We start from the raw sequence: 22,416 nt of genomic DNA on the forward strand, positions 1-22,416 counted from the left end.
CTGTGTATTTGACGTCCACATTTAAAAGAACACAGGCGTTTAAGCGAACATTCGCCAAGTAAATAATGCATTCTACAAACCTGCTTGTAAAAACCTACAAACCTACTGCATCTGCACTTGGATGGGCAGGCCGTCTGGCTCACCCCTGGTACATAAACTTGTCCATCATCTCTAACTAGCCTGCTGGAGACCGGTATGGGCACAAGGGAAGGGGCTGCTCTATTTATTTATTTGCAAATTTTCTGAGAAAGGTCAAACAAGGACAACTATTATAAGCACCATTCCTAGGAACAGAGGCACAAAGGAGTTTGGGGGCCGCAGAGGAGGAGAGTGCAGAGAAAGCTTCATTCAAGTACAAAGAAGCTCTCCTCCTGCTGCAATAAAGGGCACCATTAGGATTTTTAATTGCTTTATAACCTTTCATTAATTGGGGCCCTGTGTAGAGAGGGGAGTCACAATGGCAGGTCAGGAATTGGAGCTCTTGCATGCAAATGCACCGCCATTGGGATGAGGGAGTTGGAGATAGTGTCCATGGCTCTTCCTTTCTTCCATTCATCCCTCCTCTCTGGTATCCAGGATGCTGAGTGACTCCGGTGTACCTCCCAGGAAAGGGGTGACTTCCAAACAGAAGGAGGGACCTTGAAAGCTGTCCTTCTCCTCCCCCACAACCTGGCCAGTGACATCCTATTCCCAGGAGAGGGGTGCCTGGGTTGACTTTGTTTTTTTAATGTTGTTTTCCCTCCTCTTCTGTATTTACATAATAATGAGTTTAATAAATAGTTGTCGGGAAGATGGATGAGAGCCCTGTCTTTATTTTTTTCTGACAGATTTAGGCCTTTATGAAACTCTCCTAAACAGAGGCTGTTTGCAGCTAATAAAAGGTAATCACCAAGAGACCTGGGTTTGTTTTAGCATCCCTCTGCCCCCAAGAATTGTGTGGCTTGTCATGGGAATGTCCAAATGCTTCTCAGGAGAAAGGATAAAATCATAGCATCTGTTGTCATGATAAGCCCGATGCTCTGGAACTTTCTTTCCCTGGAGAAAGCAATTACATTGCAAAATGATCCCAGCACCATAGAGTGAGTCAGGAAATTGGGGCTTATATCCTCATTCTTTTAGTAAGTTTCTCCTCACTGTACCTCAGCGTCCTCATGGGGAAATTATGGACTGATGGGTTGAGTGTGACCTAGAACATGGCATCATAAATTTAGAAAGCAGGAAGGGAACTTAGGGGCAATCATGTTCTACCCCTGCATTTTACAAATGTGGAGACTGAGACATAAAAAGTGGTTGTTTTAGGCTTTACCATTACAACTGTATCATTCTGTCATTCTTTTAAGGACACATGCTGCCAAAGTAAATTTGGGTAAATAGTAGAGGGAATCCTTTAGGGTAGACTATGGTAGGATAAGTGGCAAAATTACCTAGAATGCTTGAGTTGCAATCAGAAGGACTCAGACACTTGTTGTTTGAATGAACCTGAGGAGGTCACATGACTTCTTTGTGACTCAGGTTGTTCACCTGTAAAATGGGGATCATAATTACATGCCTTCTCAAGAATTATGAGGATCAAATGAAATAATACTTGTAAAGTGCTTTGCTAACTCTGAAGTGTTATATAAATGCTAGTTGCTATTATTATAAATAAAAAAAAAGAAACTCCTATGAAAAATAAAAGGTCAGAATGATTCTTATCTCTTTTCTATAAGAGTACATCCCAAAGAAATAAGTTATTTATCCAGGTCACCCAGGATCAGGTCCAGGCCCCCATGCCTCTGTTCTTTCCTCTTCACCATCCGACAGGTGTCATGGAGAAGGGCAGGAAGATGGAGTCAGGTGGGGCTTCCTTGTTCACTACCTGCTAGAGGTTTGGAGCTAGAAGGAACTTTAAGACACCATCATCTGAATATGATCTGTGTCCCTATGTCAACCACAAATTCCCAAAGGATAAAGGTATTAAATAATAATAACACACTTAGTGGGGAGGCAAAGGAATAAAAGTGTATAGAACATCTACTATGTTCTAAGCACTGCTAAATTATTTTCAAATATTATCTGGTTTGATCCTCACCGAGCAGACCAAGCCTGGACAAAGGAGATAGGCGTCTGGCTTAGGATAATTCCAACTGCCCCTGACAAAGTTCTGAAGCCAACATTAACTTCCAGCTTCTTTTTCTGTACTGGACTACACAGATCTCTTGTACTCCAGCCAGCTTAGTCCATTCACTGTGCCCCCAACAATCTGTATTCTCAGAGGCCTTTGATTTTCCTTCCAATCGCTACCTTCTTCACAGATTAAAACTCATCACGTCAACTTTCCCATCTTTGTATTTCAACCCTTCAGACCTCATTTGTGCTATATTCATTTGTATTTACTGACCTTGCTTGCCTGAGCATTTTTCATAACAATAGCTGACATTTCTTTAATATTTTGTACTTCATAGCCTTTTTCCCTCTGAATTATTTCATTTCATCCCTAAAGTAGACATAGCAAGTAATATGGTATCGTGACTCCCATTTTACAGATGAGGAAAATGAAGCTCTGAGAAGTTAAATAAATATAGTCTTTATAGCCCTTTAAAGTTTGCAAAGAGCTTTACACATATCTCCTTTGGTTTTTAAGACAACTTTATGAAGCAGATGTTATTATTATTCCCTTTTGACTGATGGGGAAACTGAGGCAGGAAATGTGGCTCACTCAGGATCATACAGCTAGTGAATATCCATGGTAAGATTTGACTTCACTTCAAGTCCAGTGATTTAATCACTATGTCACCTAAAGTGTCTGAATTCACATAGGAAGAGAATGGCTGAGTTGAATTTTAGAACTGGAAGCAACTTTAAGACATTACTAACTGAATGTAACTCATGTCCCTATCTCAACTACAAGTTCACAAAGCACAAAGGTATTTTAAAAATAGTAACATGCTTGGAAGGGAGGCAAAGGGAATAAAAATCTATTAAGCACCTACTGTGTGCCAGGCACTGTGCTAAATTCTTTACAAATATTATCTCATTTGATCCTGACAAGAAGTCCGTTGTATTATATCCCCATCTTGCAGATAAGGAAACTGAGGCAAACAGACATTGAGGAACTTGCCTAGGGTCACACAGCTAGTAAGTATCTGAGGCTAGATTTGAACTCAGGTTTCCCATATTCCAGACTTACAACTCTATCCACTGAGCTGGCTCTAACAATGGGTGGTGCAGTGAATCCTGGAGGGTCTCTGAAATCCTTTCAGAAGGTCTACAAATTCAAAATTAGTTTTTTTCTATTTATGATAAATATCTATTATGTAACCCATATAAACAAATACTCTTTGGACATATTCTCAATAGTTGTTAATACCGTAAAGATACTGAGAAAAAGAGTTTGCAAACTGCATCTAGAATAAAGAGATTAGCAAACACACCTTTAAAAGTAAAAAGGACTAGATGGATGCTAGGTGTTTTTATTGTGGACAGCAGCTCTAGTATCAGTAGTCGTTCAGTAAGCAGTCCTAGTTGACAAGCAATGCCTTTGCACCCTACATTTTCAGCTCTCTTTGGTTCCAGCCCCTGGAAACACTTGCCCTTGTTAATTGTGTAGCAAAAGGAAATAGTTCCCTGTGTCAGAGGAGCTCAATCGGCATTCTTCCATGAAAGATGCAGAGATCCCACAAGTGACAGAAACTCAAAGACGCCCCTGATTTCTCCAGGCCCCCCTTTCCTGGACCGAAGCCTGTGGGGTCCCCTCCCCGGCCGGTCGTTCTCCTCGGCTGGGGCTGCTGAAGTGACTGCTCCCACGACAGCCTGTCATCTGCTGGGGATTACGACGCCATTTGTTCTAATTCTTGTTGACATTTCATTTCACACGCTATTAAATGAGCCTCTCCAGAAGGGATGAAATAGAAGTTTGTTTTAGCAAGAGAGAAAAAGGAATGTGTGCTCTGGGGTAAAACAAGTCCCTGATTTATTTCCATGATAAAAAGTGAGCGGACCAGAAGCCGGCCGTCCCAACCACCGGGACCCACTGCCCTGCTCATTCTTCACCGAGATCCCATATAGTCAGTCGTAGGGTGGAGGGAGAAGGATGCTTGGGAGGGGGCCAACCATGCAAGCCTGGATCTAGAGAACAGATGGAGCAGGACAGGGATTCCAAGTAACAGAAGATACCAAAACACAGAAGTTGATCTCCCTGCTCCAACTCTCTTTCCATTCCAGTCCATCCTTCCATCCTCCACTCAGCTGTCAAATGGAGCTGCCTAAAGCCTATGTGGCCATGTCACCTCCCCTCATTTAACTGAACTAGAGCAGTTCCTTAATGTTTCCAGGATCTGGCTCCTTCCTATCACTCTAGTCCTATGGCATGTTATATCACCTTAACCTAAACTTTTATGCCTTATACCTAGAAGTAAAATGGATAGAACGCTTGTCCTGGAGTTAGGAAGCCTTAGACACCTATTAACTGCATAACCCTAATCCCTGCTCAGTCTCCTCAACTATAAAATGAAGATAATAATAGCATAGGTGTTTTCCCAGGGTGGTTGTAAGGATCAAATGAGATAATATTTTAAAGTGCTTAGCACACTGTCTGGTACAAATGAATCAGACGTTCATTTTTTACGTTCCTTCCCTCACAATCTGCTCCCTTCTCAAGTATTTTCTGATCCAATAATACTGATATTCTTGCTATTCCCCATATAAGACATCCCAGCTCTTGACTCCAGGTATTTGTCCTGGCTGTGCCCCATACCCTACACTCTCTTCCACCTCATCTCTGCTTCCTACCTTCCCTCACTTTCTTGAAGTATCAACTTAAGTACCATTTTCTGCAAAAAATCCTCTCAATTCTCCCTTAATTCTTCCCTCTTTATGCCTTCTTCTTAATGCCTTCTCTTTTTTGACTATCTCCAATTTCTCCTCTCTATATTCTTGTATATACCATATACTAGTTCTTTATATGTTATCTCTTCCATTAGATTGTGAGTTCCTTGAGAGCAGGAACTATTTTTTCTTTCTTTGTATTCCCAGCAAGTGCCTGGCACATAGTAGGGATTTCAAATGTAATTTAACTGACTGGCAATGCCATTCAAACCTTCCAGTTTCAAGGTAGACTCTTGCCTGTCCTGACTTCTTGACTATCAACCAAAAGTCTTGGGAGATAAAACTCCTAGGATTGTTTCATTGCTAGAGACCGAACAGTTATTGAGGGAGAGAAATAAAAGCAGTCAGGTTTTATTAGTGAAGTTAACCAGCATTTCAACAGCCACATATCTCTTCATCTTATCACACAGGTGGCAGAGGCTGCTCATTTTAATGATAAGGAAGTGGTAAGCTCATGTAGTAAAGTAGAAAGAATTGCCTACTTGGAATCACAGAACTTGAGTTCTTGAGTTCAAATCTAGGCTCTAATACTTCCTCCTTGTGACCACGGCAAATAGCTCCGTCTTTCAGCTGAATCAGTAAAAATTGGAATAATGCTGCTTATACTTCAGGTTATTGTACAGAAAGAGGTTTGTAAGCCTCTTAGATGCTTTCCAGCTCTAAATCTTATGCTTTTATTCTCTAGTTATCTTTTTACACCCCAAGCTAAAAACTCAAACTTGCCCAAAATCCACTTGAGGTCATGGATTGGAGCTAACTGAATTAGAGATTACCTGTATCCTGGTCAAATAAAAAAAAAGCTATCATTGTTGCTGTATTTATGTGAATTCTTGAATTGAGAGCCATTAGGATTGATGATCCCTCCCAACCCACCTGGAAATTGTGTCTGGGACTTTATGTAAAGAGTCCTAGTCTTTGTGATGCTCTTCTAGCCTTTCCTTGATTGGTGTGTCTTGGCTTAATCCTGGAACATAAGCGGTAAAAAGAGAAGACAAGAGGTAAAGACAAAGGTCTTTTGAGAAATGATGGTCCCATGTACCTGGCAACCCAAGGTGGGAGACTTCCCTCTATCTAAATACATCGTGCAAGACTGTAATGGGACCTTAGAGATCATCTGATACAAGCTCCTTGTTTTACACATGACAAAGCAGACAAGGTAAGAGATTTTTCCAAGATCTCATTAATTCAGATAAAGCAAGGATCAAGATTAGAACTCAGATCTCCTAACTGCCTGGATCCCATTTATTTACAAAGAGCTCCTTTGCCTTGATGAATATGCCTTGTATCTGATAAAGGTTTCTCTCTCTCCTCTCCTTTCCTCCTTCCCTCCCTCCCTCATCTCCCCTTTCTCTTTCTCTCTCTCTCTCTCTCTCTCATACATACACACACATGTGTATATAGACATACATGGCACACACAAACATATATATTATCAGTAATTGAACCAACTATGTATACAAATGCCTGCATATTGATAACTACAGAGATGAATATGATTATCTAAGAGCTTACCTGTGGATTGAGTTTTAGTACTTCTACAGATGTTAATTCACTTGTTTCCCCTAACAACCCTGTGAGGTAGGGGGAACAATTATCATCATTTCCATTTTACAGATGAGGAAGTTGAGACTCATTGGTGACATGATTGCCCCAATGTCATATAGCCAGTGAGTGGTACTTATTGTTACAAGAGCTCAGGCCTCCTTGATTCCCCATCCAATGGACTTTCCAGCATATTACAATGTTTCTCTCAAAGGATGGGAACCTCAGAGTTCTTAGAATAGTGCTAATCTTCTACACCATGAATACCATTAAATATTATTGAGCAATGCTATTAATAATAGAGAAACAAAATGAAAAATCCATATTATGAAACAGAGAAAAACTTTTAAAAAAAATTTCCCCTCTTGTGGTCTTACTCTTATATAAAAAAGAAAAAGGGAGATGATGATGATGGGGTCTGACATGTGAAAAAAAACATGGTTGGAGCCTGGATATTCATGTATTCCTACACACACACACACACACACACACACACACACACACACACACACACACACATTTAGGAAAGGGAGGGGAGGAGGAAGGGAGGAAAGGGGACAGACAGACATATTCAAGACCTTAGACTTAGACCTTAGGACCATTCTGGGCTTTGATTGAGTTTTCATCTTATCTTGACCCATATCACCCAAAAGTATTCCAGAATTATCCCATATCAGTTCAGATTAGATTATTAAATGATCAGATGAACATTTACATCTTGGAAATTGCCATACTCCAAATTGGAGCTTGATTAGTTTTAGTGGTTGATTAGACTTAAAAAATGATAAAATAAGTATTAATAATACAGATTAAACTTTAAAATTTGTATAGGGGAAAAACATTTTGCCTGAGAAGCCAGTAGTTAAAACATTTAACAACACACACCTGCCACACATACACTCCATTTCCAAACCATATCATAACAGGTTACCCTTTTCTCTTCCCTTTTCTCCTCTTTGTATTGTCTACCCTCAATATGGTGAAAGCTCCTTGGTCACAGGAGCTATCTTATTTTCTTATATATTACATATATATTTCTTATATTATATTCTGATATCCTCAGCACTTAGCAAGGTGTCTGGGACATAACAAATGCTTGCTAATTGATTTGGCTAAGGAATTTCAACTTTCCCCTATGGGCAATGGTGAACCATTGAAGAATTTTGAACAGGGTAACAGAATAAAAGTAATATTTTTAAGAAAATTAAGCTGGCGTCGGTATACATGAAGCACTGGAATGGAACGACTCCTTCAACATCCTCACGTGGTAGCCTCTGCCAGGTTGTGCCTACGGTGGGTGCTCAGCATGCAAGGTTGACTGACACACTCATTTGCCACAGTTCTAGAATAGGAATGAAATCAGAGGGTCATGTTCGTGCACGGGGTTCTACCTCACCGCTCCCTGCCTGTCACCCGGCGATGACAGGCTGCTCCTTAAAATGCCCATCTGGGTCAGAAAGAATTCAGTAGAGCATCACTATTCTGTCCTCTGCCTGCTCATCCCTTTTTTAGTCCTCAGATGGCTATAATTTCTGTCCCAGTCTTATCCCTCCAGGTTAGAGACCGGCTATAATGAGGGGGAAAGGCTTTGAAAAGAGGGGAGCATCGGTGCAGAACACCCAGCCAGCCGGGTGCTGGGTTGTTCCGCCTGAGTTCCATTTGTATGGTCTTATTCATTTTCAGATTCCTGATAAAAATAAACTTCCTTTTTTTTTTTTGGTCTTGTCTCTGTACCTCCCTCCCCTGAGGAATATTTGCTGCCCTGGGGCTTAGACAAAAAAGAGAAATTTGATCGATGAGTAGGGTTAGGTATGTGAGTAATTCTCTGCGACCCCCAGCCTCTGTTGACACCTTGAAAGCATCTGGGCATTATCTGATGGAGTAATTGGGTATTTTTCTAGGAAATGGATGTAGCAGCAGTGGCCTAAGCTCTGGAGAATTCTACTGAGGGTTCTAAGATCACACAGAGATTTTCCCAGCCTCCACTGGAGAGGGCATTATCCTGATTATTTTGTTCCCACAGTCCCTTTCCTAGAGCATTAGAATCCGTGTGTGTGTGTGTACACACTCATGTTATCAGAAAATTCATGAAAACCATAAAAAGTCCAATTTATCACGGTGAGATGAGTTCCTGTGTTGCCTGCATAAATTAAACAAGACCAGGCCTGTGCAGGAAAGATTACTATTTTTACAAGCCACACTTAGGAGTTTATTTTCCATGTTTGTCTGTGTGTGTGTGTGTGTGTGTGTGTGTGTGTATAAATATATATATATAGAGAGAGAGAGAGTGTGTGTGTGTGCGCATGTGTTTGTGTACACATACATTATTCAAGAGAATCAATGGAGTTGAGTGTGCTTGATGAAAAGAAAAAGTGGAGACACAGATATTCCAACCAACCAGCTCTTCTTTCCCATGTTAGACCCCATCATCATCTTCCTTTTTCTTCTTTATACAAAAATAAGACCATAGGAGGGGAAATTTTAAAAGTTTTTTCTCTCCATTTCATAATATGGATTTTTCGTTTTGTTCTTCTGTTATTAATAGCATTGCCCAAAAGCATTTAATGGTACTCGTGGCATAGAGGATTGATACTATTTTAGGAACCTCGAAATTCCCATCCTTTGAGAGGAACATTGGAAAGTCCATTGATTGGGGAATCAAGGAGGCCTGAGCTCTAGTATCAACTCCACCACTTATTGGCTATGAGACATTGGGTCAATCCTATCCCCAATGAGTGCCAGCTTCTTCTGTAAAATGAAAATAATGATACCTGTTCTGTCTACTTCCTAGGGCAGGAGTCTTCAAATTTTTTAAATAGGGGACCAGTTCACTGTCCCTCAGACTGTTGGAGGGCCGGACTGTAGTAAAAACAAAAACTTTGTTTTGTGGGCCTTTAAATAAAGAAACTTCATAGCCCTGGGTGAGGGGGATAAATGTCCTCAGCTGCTGCATCTGGCCTGCGGCCGTAGCTTGAGGACCCCTGTCCAAGATATGAGAAGGAACAAATGAATTATTATCTGCAAAAGTACTAAGACTCAATTCAGAGGTAAACTCTTAGATAATCACATTCATCTCTGTAGTTATCAATATTCAGGCAATTTGTATTCACAGTTGGTTCAATTACTAATAAATTATAAAAGGGTGTAATGGTGGGGAAAAAAACAATAATAAACCAACCCCAAAGGCATACATTTGCTACAACCTCTTGCTAAAGTGATTTACTAGAAAACAGAATTCAGTAAAGGCAAAGCCATGGGACCCTTTCCAAAAGTAATGACATTTATTTAGTCAATCAACAAACATGATTAAATCGGCTGTTAGATGCTTATCACTGCATACAGTGATACAGATATAATAATACAGAAAGAAACATGGCACCCCCTAAAGACACATAGACATACCCACAGATTACTGATAACAGGGAGAACCAGGCCATATATGAAGGAAAGGTTTGGGCAGACCAAAGAGCTCTTATTGAAGATGACCTCCACGATAACAAATGTCCGTAGCCTGACCTCTGAGGGCAGGGTAGGAAGAAGGCTCCCCGTCGTAATTGGTTGGCAAATGAACTTCTGCACACATGTGGATGTATGTGTTTCCATGTAAGAGCATTTTTATTTAATGATATCTTGATTGGGTAGCAGATTTTCCTTCCTAATTATGTTTTGCTTAGGATGTTATGGAGATTACAGCGGTTAGCATTTGCTGAACACACAACAGCTGGGCAGGGAAGTGACCTGGGATTAATAATTTAAAAAACAAACAAACAAACCATGCATGAGCTTTCCTTGGATTATTTATACAGGCATTTCTTCAACAAATACCAACCAAGCATTTGCTGTCTTTAGTACATGGAACTCCGGAGATTAGCATAGGTATAAAGACTAGATCGAATAATCTCAACCTCAAGCAGGTTATTTTCTAGTGAGGAGATACAGACCATAGAACCCTAAATTTCTTTGTTTTTTATAATTAACCACAAGGATTTATTTTTTAAATAATTATAACTTTTTATTGACAGAGCCCATGCCAGGGTAATTTTTTACATCATTATCCCTTGCATTCACTTCTGTTCCGATTTTTCCCCTCCCTCCCTCCACCCCTTCCCCCAGATGGCAAGCAGTCCTTTACATGTTAAATATGTCGCAGTATATCCTAGATACAATATGTGTACAGAACCGAACAGTTCTCTTATTGCACAGGGAGAATTGGATTCAGAAAATAGAAATAACCCGGGAAGAAAAACAAAAATGCAAACAGTTTACATTCATTTCCCAGTGTTCTTTCTTTGGGTGTAGCTGCTTCTGTCCATCCTTGATCAATTGAAACTGAATTAGCTCTCTTTATCAAAGAGATCCACTTCCATCAGAATACATCCTCAAACAGTATCGTTGTTGAGGTATATAATGATCTCCTGGTTCTGCTCATTTCACTTAGCATCAGTTCATGTAAGTCTCGCCAGTCCTCTCTGTATTCATCCTGCTGATCATTTCTTACAGAACAATAATATTCCATAACATTCGTATACCACAATTTACCCAGCCATTCTCCAATTGATAGGCATCCATTCATTTTCCAGCTTCTAGCCACTACAAACAATGCTGCTACAAACATTTTGGCACATACAGGTCCCTTTCCCTTCTTTAAATCTCTTTGGGGCATAAGCCCAGAAGTAACACTCCTGGATCAAAGGGTATGCACAATTTGATAACTTTGGGGGCATAATTCCAGATTGCTCTCCAGAATGGTTGGATTCGTTCACAACTCCACCAACAATGCATCAGTGTCCCAGTTTTCCCGCATCCCCTCCAACATTCATCATTATTTTTTCCTATCATCTTAGCTAATCTGACAGGTGTGTAGTGGTATCTCAGAGTTGTCTTAATTTGCATTTTGCTGATCAATAACGACTTGGAGCATCTTTTCATATGGCTAGAAATAGTTTCAATTTCTTCATCTGAAAATTGTCAATTCATATCCTTTGACCATTTATCAATTGGAGAATGGCTTGATTTCTTATAAATTAGAGTCAATTCTCTATATATTTTGGAAATGAGGCCTTTATCTTTAACTGTGAAGATGTTTTCGTTGATGGGTTAATTAAAGTAAGAGAGCTGGGATTTGAATCTGTTTTGTGGCTCTAAACCTGGTGGGCTTTCTGTGGCACCAAGCTGAAACCAGAATATAAATTTAAATGAGGGAAATGAAAACAATAACTATGAGTCTAGATGAGGAGAGATCCCTATGAAGGGTAGGACACGAGAGGGATTCTGCTGGCAGTATAACATGAAAAGTCCCTTAAATTCAAGGTCAGAAGATTTGGGTTCAGATCCTGGCATTTCTACTTATTGTCTGTGTGATTTTGATCTTAACTTAATTACCCATTTAACCTACGTGGGCTCTTTATGAAGGGAAGAGTTGGACTCTGTGATCTTTAAGTCCTATGATGGAGTTAAACAAAAATAAAACATTGGGTTTCTCTAAGCTCCACAATGAAACATACCCAAGCCTGAGGAACATTCTGATGATAGGATCTTCCAGTCTCTCAATGATCCCTTTGGGGCACAGACTAGTGTGACAATTATGGCATAGGAAAAAGACCACTTGCTGGATATGAAGTCAGCAGTCTTGGGTTTGAATTCTGGCTCTGATACTTCCTAGCCTTATGAGCTTGGACAAGTCCCCTTGCCTCTTAGGATAAGAGTTTTTAATCTTTGTATTGTTAATCTTTTTGCTTTGAAAAAACGGTGTGTTTGTGTGTGTGTGTGTGTGTGTGTGTGTGTGTGTGTGTTTATGTGTAAAAAATTCACAAGTTCAGAGAGCCTGAATTAAAGCCCTGCTTTAGAATCTCAGTTTCCTCATCCATAAAAAAGGGGATTTGGACTAAAATATCTCTAAGACCCTTTCTATCTCCAAATTCCATGTAATTTTGAAAGGATAGTCTGTTAAGAAGGGCTGATGTATTCTTCAAAGATCAAGGTTCAGGAACTACATAGCAAAATGCCAGTTCTGACATTCTAAGATTCTTTCTAATTGATTCTCTTTTTTGCCAAGGTTAAGTGACTTGTCTAGGGTCACACAGCGATTAAGTGTTAAGTGTCTGAGGCTGGGTTTGACCTTAGATCTTTCTAACTCCAGCACCAGTGCTCTATCCACTGTACCATCTAGTTGTCTCAAGTAAATATTTTTTAAAGAGATGCTGAGCTTGAGTCTCAGTCAAGGATCTTGAAAGTTCTTCTTTCAACTCAATTGGCCCTTCTGGGAGTCCATAGAAGCTTTAATTTATGGCTGAAAAGGACTTTTGAGGTCACCTAATCCGAGTTCCTCATATTATAGCTTAAGACACTTAAGCAGGAAGGTCAGATGACTTGTCTTGGTCATAGAGCTAGGAAATGGCCAAGCTAGGATTGAAATCCAAGCCCCCTGATTCCAGATATAGTATATTTCCCCACACTCTATGTTGCCTCATACATATACAGTCTTAAAAGAGAATGGGAATTGGTGGGGAAAGTCAGGAAGAACGGACCAGGGAATAAAGCTGTCTTGGGCCAGAAATAAAGGTTATAGTACTGTCAGTCAGTCAATAAGCACTTATTAAGTGTCTCGATATGTCAGGGATCATACTAAGTATTAGGGATACAAAGGAAAACAAAAATAAGTCCCTGCCCCTAAGGGGTTCACAGTTAATAGGAAGATAACATATAAACAATTATCAGGTAGTAAGTACCCACCCTCAAATTCATTTTGCATTCATATATATTCTTTATATTCTTATTTAGGTACATGTTGTTGCAGTGTAAGCTCCTTGAGGGCAGACTTTAGAAAAATTACCTTGGCAGTTGATAGAAGATGGACTGGAATAGGAAGAAATTTATGGCCAATCAGGAAGCCATTGCAATAATCCAGGGATGGGGAGATGAGGGTTACCAAGATGGTGACAGTATCAGAGAAGAAAAGGGGGTGTATATGAAAGCAAAGTGAAATCAATAGGCTTTGGCAACAAATTGAATAAATATAGTGAGAGATAGTGAGGAATCAATGACATCTATGTTATAAACCTGATGGCAGTGAATGTGACAGAAATAAGGAAGGTGGGAAGGGGAGAGGACTTAGTGGGAAAGATTGCTATTGGAAACCCCAATAGGAAAAGATAATCAGAGAGCTTAATATTGAGTCCCAGTTTCCAGAAGTTCCCTTCAAGGTCCTAACTGTATTAATATCTTGATATATTGTCCCATTTGGTGGTGTTGTTGTTCAGTTATTTCACTTATGTCTGACTCTTCATGATCCTGTTAGGGTTTTCTTGATAGAGATACTAGAGTAATTTGCTATTTCCTTCTCCAACTCTTTTTACAGATGAGGAAATTGAGGCACACTAAAGTGACTTGCACAGGATCACAGATCTAGTAAATGTTTGAGGCTAGATTTGAATTCAGGTGTTCCTGACTCCAGACTCACTGCTCTATTCATTGTGTCACCTGAAAGTCCCATAAATATACCAGATATTTATGTTTAGATGATCCCCATAAGTATTTCTGGGGCCCTGTTAGTACTCAATTTTGATCTAGGGACCTGACCCGATTACAGGATGAAATATATCCCAGAAAGCTATTCTTTGGCTTAGGAGATGACCAGGATTCTGCCAGTTTTTCTCCAAGACAAGTAGATTCAAAATTTGCCCAAGGGGATCAGAACAGGAAACACTGACCTGCTGCAGTCCCCACTAAGCAGACTTAGGATCTCAAATCTAGAGCTAGCAGAGACCTAGTCTAACACCCTCATTTTACAGATGAGAAAACCAAGCATAGGAAAGTTAAGGGTTTTACCCAGCCCAGTTGAACATCGCCTTTCCTGAAAAGAATTGCAAAGGTTATCTGTGACTGAGATGGTTATAGGAGCACAAGTGCCCGGATACTTCCCTCTTGTCAGTGTCTTTTGTTCCTGGGAAGGACAAGGCCATCTTCATCACTCCCCTGCCCCTAGACTTCACAGCTTCTGCCCCTTGTGCATGCTTGGGTCTCCATTATCCACAGCCCATGCAAGATCCCAGGCCTGGCCCACCTCCTCCACTCAGCAAGTGTGCATCCCAGGAATGCAAGCTCATTTTAGTATCACCCATCAGTAGTACATAATCAGGAGGGTAAATCTGCCCCGAAAAAAGTCATAACATGCTTCATAAAATTCCAAAGTCAGACAGAAAGAAATTTAGGATTATCTATGCCTCTCCATTAACATGGATAATTGAGAATTGACTGTGTTTGTCAAAACTTGGAGCCGGCGTTTAACCTCAGGATGGTCAATGCATCTATCCCACTTAATTATGCTCATGAAAAACAGGACCAGTCAGATGAGCCAAGCTGCATTTTAACTAATAGTGTTCACACCCTCTGGCTCCAACACACACACAGAGAGAGAGAGAGAGAGAGAGAGAGAGAGAGAGAGAGAGAGAGAGAGAGAGACAGAGAGAAAGAGAGAGACAGAGAGACAGAGAGAGAGAGAGAGAGAGAGAGAGACGGGGGGGGGGAGAAAGAGAGAGAGAGAGGAGAGAGAGAGAGAGAAAGAGAGAAAAAGGGGAGAGAGAGAGAGAGAGAGAGAGAGAGAGAGAGAGAGAGAGAAGAGAGAGAGAGAGAAACCAAGAAAGAGACAGAGACAGAGACAGAGAGACAGACAGAGAGAAAAAGAGAGAGAAAGAGAGAGAGAGAGAGAGAAGGTTGAACCATTAACTTAAGTTATCCACAAGAAGTTTGAATTTCTCAAGTACTCCTGAGGAAAGAGGGGGTAGACTGAAGATGAGGAGATTCATGGAGCTATAAAATGGCCCCAAAAAGACCAGAAAAAGAAAAGTCTCTAAGGTTTGGTATAATGGAAAATCTACAGGATTTAGAATCCAAAAATCTGTTTCCAAGCCTACTGATTCACTGAGTGACCTTGGACAAGTCCTCTATGATATCTGGGACTTGGATTCCTGTCAAGTAAAAAGATTGGCCTCGATGATCTATAATTCCCATTCATCATCATTAACCACAAGCATGTATTAGCATTTCCTATGTGCCTGGTGAAGCAGATAAGTGACTCGGTAAATAGACCTATGCTTTAGGAAAATCACTTTGCCAGCTGAGTGGAAGTTAGATTGGAGTGGAGAGAGATATGAGTCAGAGAGAGCAATTAGAAGGTTCTTACACTAGACTAGATAAGAAGTCTCTGATCATAGTAGCTATGTGAGTGAAGAGCAAATGATGTATACAAAGATTTGGCAATAGATCGCATGTGTGAGGTGAGTGAGAATGAGGCATCAAGAAAATGAGACTGCGTGACTGGGGGAGGAAGTAATAAAATTTTGGAAGAGAATGGAATTTGGGGGACATGATGAGTTCTATTATAGACATTTAAATCGTCAATTTGCTGGGAATACATCCAATTTGAGATATCCAAAAAGCAGATGATGAAGTAGAACTGAAGCTCAGGAGAGAGCCCAGAGCTGGATGTATGGATCTGGGAATTATCTGCATAGAGATGATAATTGAGCCCATGGGAGCTCATGAGATTCCCAACTGAGAAAATATAGAAGAAACAGCAGAGATTCTGGTTTAGCATGGGTGGGCATTACATGGAGAAAGATACAGCGAGGGAGTCTGAGGAGGAGGAGAGAGCAGAGTCATGAAGACCTAGAGAAAAAGAGCATTCTGGGGGAGAGGGTGATCAGCAGTGTCAGAGACTGCAGAGAAATCAATCGGGATGAAGATTGGGAAAAGGCCATTAGTCTAGGTAACTTTGGAGAGAGTGTTTGAATGAAGTCAGAAACCAGACAGCTGAAGTCTAGTGATAGTGAAAGGAGAGATGGTGGGGGCACCGGGTGAAATAATAACGCTCACATTTGCATAGCATTTTAAGAACTGTGCATTGCTTTATGTACACCATCTTATTTGAGAAGGAAGTAGCAGCCTTACTTGGTGCAAAAAGCACTGAACTGAGAGTCAGGAGACCTCTGTTCCAGTTCCACCTCTACCTCTAACTAGTGGTCTTAGATACTCTATTTCTAAGGTAGAGGGGTTAGAAGAGGAAGGACTAGATGATCTGATGTCCCTTTCAGGCTTGAAATTCTGTATCTTTGAGTCTTGGGCAAAGGTCTATGCCTTGTCCACTAACAGCTAACAGATTTTTCTAGTTTTGTAGCCCCTCTTCTTCTTCCTCCTCCTCTTCTTTCTTCTTCTCCTTTATCCTCCTCTTCCTCCTCCTTCTTTTCCTGCCCTTTTCTTTTTCTCCTCCTCCTCCTCCTCTTCTTCGTCCTTCTTTTCTTCCTCCTCTTCTAATTCCTTTTCCTCTTCCTCCTTCTACTCTTGTTCCTCCTTTCCTTCTCCTCTTTTTCCTCTTCTTTCTTCTTTTCCTTCTCTTCCAGATCTCCAGAGGTCTGGAAATCAATGACCCAAAGGAACTTCACTGGCTATTTGTAGCATATCCACTTTCCTTCCCCATTGGCTTTAATTTCTTTGAGAAAACAACAGTAAGAGGGGCCTTTCCTTTCTTGTGTCCCTAGATTTCTTAGAATCACAAAGGCTGGAAAAAGATTAGAGATCATTTCCTATAGGGTCTTTCTTTTTAAGATGAAGAAACTGCAGGAGGGGAAGTAACATGTACAAGGTCATGAAATAAGAATCAGACTGAGATTCCAAACAATGAATCCAGGGCTTATATTTCATAGCTGACTTTAAGTAAGAAATAGATCTTGAATATATTATCTGTTGCAGATATTCAAGCAGAGGCTAGATGTCCATCTATCAGGGATGTTGTAGGGCTATTCTGCCACATAATAGAAGATCTAATTAGATGGAGGAAGGAAGGAAACGAGCATTTTTAAAACATCGACTATATCCCAAGAGTTCTACAATCCCCATTTCATAATTGAAATTGATGCATAAAGTGCTTAAGTGACTTGCCCAGGATCACACAGCTAATAAGAGTCTGAAGCTGGATTTGAACCAAGGAACTCCAGACCCAGTATTTTATGCACTGCACTTTTACTACCTAGTTATAATAAAATGGTTGGGGTTGAAAGAGGAGAACAGGTGGTGCCAGAGACCTGGGTTCTATTCATACCACTAATTCTACATTAACTTTATTAGTGTGAACTCTTGATGGTCACTTTACCACTTTAAGTTTTAGTTTTCCCATCTATTATTTTTTTAAAATAAAACCTAATTTACCTACCTCACAGATAACCAATTATAAGGATAAAATTGAAAAACTGAATTATAGTTGTAAACATGCTTTAAAAAGAGTTCTAATTCCACCTCTTATGCTTCCTGGTTATTTGATCTTAAAAAGACACTTAACCTCTGAACTTCAGTTTCCTTATCTAAAAATTGAGGTTAGTAATTCCTGTACTGCATGTTTTAAAGGGTTATATGTGGAAAATACTTTTGAAATGATATAAATGCATTTAGCTATCAGCAACTTAATAAGATGAAAATTGCTTAGGAAGTCCTAGGAAAGGACTGCTCAGTACTGAATGGGGTTAATCTAAGAAGGCTTCATGGAAGAGAACAAAAAAAATGAATAAGTGATTAGCTATGTAGCAGATGATGGCTGCCTTTGCTCCCACCCCAGTCTCCAGCTAGGTCTTGACTTGTTCCTGTTTCTAAGTCTGCCTTTCTTATCCCCCTTCTTCAGAGGCCCATTCCCAGAAGGCCTTTCCTGAAATCACACAGACCCTCTTCTGTAATTACCTTCCCTGTTTGTTACGTGCTCATCTTCTGAAGAGTTCAGAGATTCTGACCGAAGCTCTCTGAGGATCTGGGAACCTTAAACAGGAAAATTAAATCAAATATAGGAACCCCCCTTTCAGTCCCAGGCCATTAATTTATTCTCTTCCCTTGCTCAATCAAACTGGACTTTCTTTTTCCTGTAGGTTTCAAACCAGTAGGGCTTTCTGCCTCAATAGGACCTTTCCCAAAGGTACAGGATCTTTGTGGGAATTGGGGGAGAGGAGAAATGAGCCCTATTCTATAGAACTAGGAAATGAGTTAATTCATTACCTCCTCTACATCCTATCCTTTTCCCTTAATGGTGCAAGTGAAATTTATTTTCAAGAGGTATCTTGATAATCCAGAAAAAACATTTGGGGGTTCAACTTTCTTCTTGGTAAGATACAAGGAAATCTTAGATAGAGTCTTCTCCCTCCCATGTTTTTTAAATAGAAGTGCCAAAATTTTCTTCCCAATAAAACATATCCTTCCGAATCAAGTTTTCTCAGTTCAACTCTCCAGACTTGTTAAAACTATTATATAGTGGCTAGGGAGCCAGTCTGGGACCAAAGCCTAGCTATGTGGCCACTTAGCTTGGCAGTGCTCCAAACAGCTATGAATTTTTTTTTCTAAATTTAATTTAATTTTATTTTCTGCTTCATACTCTGACCCTCTTACCCCTCCTCCTCTTATTGGTAAATAAAGAAAAACAAAAACCCCTGTTATAAACATGTATAGTCAAGCAAAAAATTCTTACGTGGGCTATTTCCAAAGATAGAAACAGAGATATGGATTTGGATATAGATATATACATAGATATTGATATATACATGTATACATGTATATGAGTACACAAATATTCATACATGTGTATTATATGCAATGTGTGTACACATGAGAGCACACACATATACACACACACATATATACATATTATTCTCTAATCTCTTCTCTGAAGCCATGATCTTTATGTTGGGAGATGGTTGACATGTTTCACCATGAGCCCTTTGGAACGATAGTTGGTCACTAGGGTGATGAGACTGCCCAAATCTTTCACAGTTGATTGTCCTTACAATATTATTGTTAATGTAGTGTGGTATTGTGTAGTGTTTTATCCCTGATTCTGTGAATTTCACTGTAAATCAGCTCATACAAGTCTAAGACTATTCATTAAAGGGAATATGGAAACCTGATTTGATAGGGGGAATTTCCACCCTGGGATTTCCCTAAACCAATGAAATTGCATTTGTCTAGAGTTTGGTCCATATGAATCTCTGATACCATTCTTTCGAAAGCCCCAAGCACCTGCATTTCTATTTAAGCACATGTGTATTCTCACATCCTTCTTATAAGGAGGATGTACATCAGAACAATGAGTATATAATCTTTATTTTCCCATATGAAGGAACTGGACCACATAACAGTTAAGTGAGTCACCTGAAGCAACTCATGATAGTTCAGCTTGGGACTTGAACCTGAGTGTTTTAATTTCAAGTTCAGTTGTCCAGTCAATTTTTGAGATTCTCCCACTAGCCTCCCTGAAGAGGTTAGAATGTGCATTAGCCAAAACTTGGCTCTTGTGCATCTCCCGTTCTAGGTGATGAGCTAGAACACAATGTTAGTTTGTGATAACAGAAAAGGGGAAGGCATAGAAGGAAAACAGGAGAAAGAAGAGGAGGAGAGAAAGTAGAGAGACAGACACAGGGAGAAAGAGGAAGAGGAGAGAGAAGGAGAGAGAGATAAAGAGATAGAAACAGAGACAGGAAGATGCAGACATAAAGACAGGATGTTCAGTGAAAAAAGCACTGAACTAGCCATCAGTAACCCAGGTAGAGTACTTACTTGCTTGCTTTACATCTGTTGACCTCAGTGTCCCCATCTGTAAAAATGAGGAGCTTGAATAAGTGGCTTTCCAGAGAAGTTATACCTACTTGTAACTGTCAACAATGCATTCTCAGGACTCATAACTTTCCAAAGCTGCCCATTTCATTTTCAGAAAGCTCAACATATTTTCTTTCCCCCTTATTTTGAACCAAAATGTGTCTTGCAGAAATTCCTACTTCATATTTCTTGAATAGATTTCTTTTGTATGGACTTATTTACATACATGTTGCTCTTCCCCTCCTATAGAATATAAGCCCCTTGTGGCCAGGATTGACATGTTGGTCTGGGTATCATCTGTACGAGTCCAGAGCCTGACATATAAGTACTTAGTCAGTTTCTGTGAACTGATTGAAGAACGAGGTCCAAGAGGTCCAGTTTTCTCAGGAGTGATTAGAAATCCACAGTATATGACCCAGTTGACCCAAACCTGCCAGCATGGCACCTGGAATCCATCAAGTACAGAATAATGTCAATGGACAGAAAGTTAGAACAGATCAGACCACCCAGTTTATATAGGTTAAATAATTAGTTAAAAACGTGAAATTTTTATTTGTTTTCCATAGAAATCCCAGATGAACCACAAGTCATGATCAGGTAGACCAAATGTTAAATGTCTGATACTACTTGGTCTCCAAGATCCTTCTTAGTTCACCAATTCTTCTGCTGTTTCTTGGATAGTTGAATGTAGCCTTTCCTGAAGGTGATGACAAAACCTTGTCCAGAAGATGGAACAAAACACCCTTTCAGCTCCAGGATCCTTCAAAATATCCCCTGATCCTCGTCATTTCTGTCCTTATGCCAGTTTATTGCTAATCCCAACCCCAGGCCCAACATGACTTACTGTTTAAGAAAATAGTGAATTTCATCAAATCACCTCGCTTTGTCCCGTATTCCAGCAGCCTCTCTAAATCTGCCTACCTAATTAGCTCCTTCTTCTAACCCAAAATATGATTAAATCTGTATTAAAAATATCTGTGCAGAGCAGGATCAGACACACCTGAGCATTTACTAAATTTAGCTGAGGACAATAGGCTCTGGGTTACTTTAATTGGGCGCTGGATTGCTGCAGGAATACATTTTAATTTGGATTTCCAGAGCGCATCTTTCCACTCACTCTATCTCTCTCCTTCTCTTCTTCAAATTGCATAGCCAGAGGAAGAGGGAGAATAATGGAGGCCCATTCCCAGCTGCCATCCCTCACGACTTATCTCAGAACTGAATGAACAATGAATCCCTAGTGCGGGAGTGGGGGGGGGGGGTGGGCAGAAGGGAAAAGGGTGATCCTGTCTTCCCGAGTCTGACATCCTCCACTGAGCTGCCTTGGCAGGTGAAATACATCAGCCAAAAGGACTGGATTTTAGTGAGGGACAAGCAGGTAGATTTAGGGGATGACAACGAAAGTTGCTTTTGTGGAAAGGTCAATAGCAGTCATATCCTTTTCCTTTCCAGCCCTCTTAAACTTTACTCCCTTCTATACCCACTAAAATCCAGCCTCCCTGATCTTCTTACTATTTCTCAAATCCTATTTTCCATCTTCCACCTCTATCTTTTCTGCACATCTGGAATGCTTTGCCCCATCTTTCCCTGACTTCCTTAAAGAACCTATCAGGTCCTATTTTCTGCAAGTTTTTCTAATTCCCCCTACCTGATAGCACATCAGCGCCTCAGGATGCCTTCCATTTTCTCTGTGTATCGCATGAATCTACCTATTTACTTACATGTTGTCTCCATCATTGGGATGTGAGCTGCTTAAGAGCTTTTTGACCTTTCTTTGTGTCCCCAGCACTTAGCACAGTGTCTAGCAGAAATGTTGTTACTGCTCAGTTATTTCAGTTATGGCTGACTCTTTGTGGCTCCATTTGGGCTTTCCCCTTTTCTTCCGTCCATCCAATCTCCTTCCATTGTTGGCATTAGGTTTCAGTCATGTCTGACTCTTCAATGACATAATTTGGAGTTTTCTTGACAAAGACACTGGAATAGTTTTCCATTTCCTTTTGCAGCTCATTTTACAGATAAGGAAACTGAGGCAAACTTTGAGGCCAGATTTGAACTCAGAAAGATGAGCCTTCTTGACTCCAAGGCTAGCACTCTATCCACTGTGTCACCTAATTTATAGAAAGTGCTTGATAAATGATGATTGACTGACTGATTTTCTAGAATCAAATGGATCTTTCTTTTATTTCCTTAACCCTTTGCTTTCTGATATTTTAGAAAGGATGAGATGTTGGATAGTGTGCCTATAGAATGATCACTTTAAGAAGCAAAAGGAAAGATTCAGGACCACTGGGGCTGGTGGAGTGAAAAACCACTCCACTCCCCCTTTCCTGAAAAGGAAGCCAGTTCTAATCGTGTGATTGCAAAGACATGCACAGCAGGAGGTGC

General features: G+C 40.3%; 1 protein-coding gene across 2 annotated transcripts in view; it reads left to right on the forward strand.

Annotated features, from left to right (window-relative positions):
• Window positions 1-22,416, forward strand: part of KCND3 (potassium voltage-gated channel subfamily D member 3) — a 324,678-nt gene that overhangs the window by 67,781 nt on the left and 234,481 nt on the right. The gene's annotated exons all lie outside the window — the stretch shown is intronic.

Source organism: Antechinus flavipes, chromosome 4 (genome assembly GCF_016432865.1).
Source record: "Antechinus flavipes isolate AdamAnt ecotype Samford, QLD, Australia chromosome 4, AdamAnt_v2, whole genome shotgun sequence".
Classification (NCBI taxonomy): domain Eukaryota; kingdom Metazoa; phylum Chordata; class Mammalia; order Dasyuromorphia; family Dasyuridae; genus Antechinus; species Antechinus flavipes.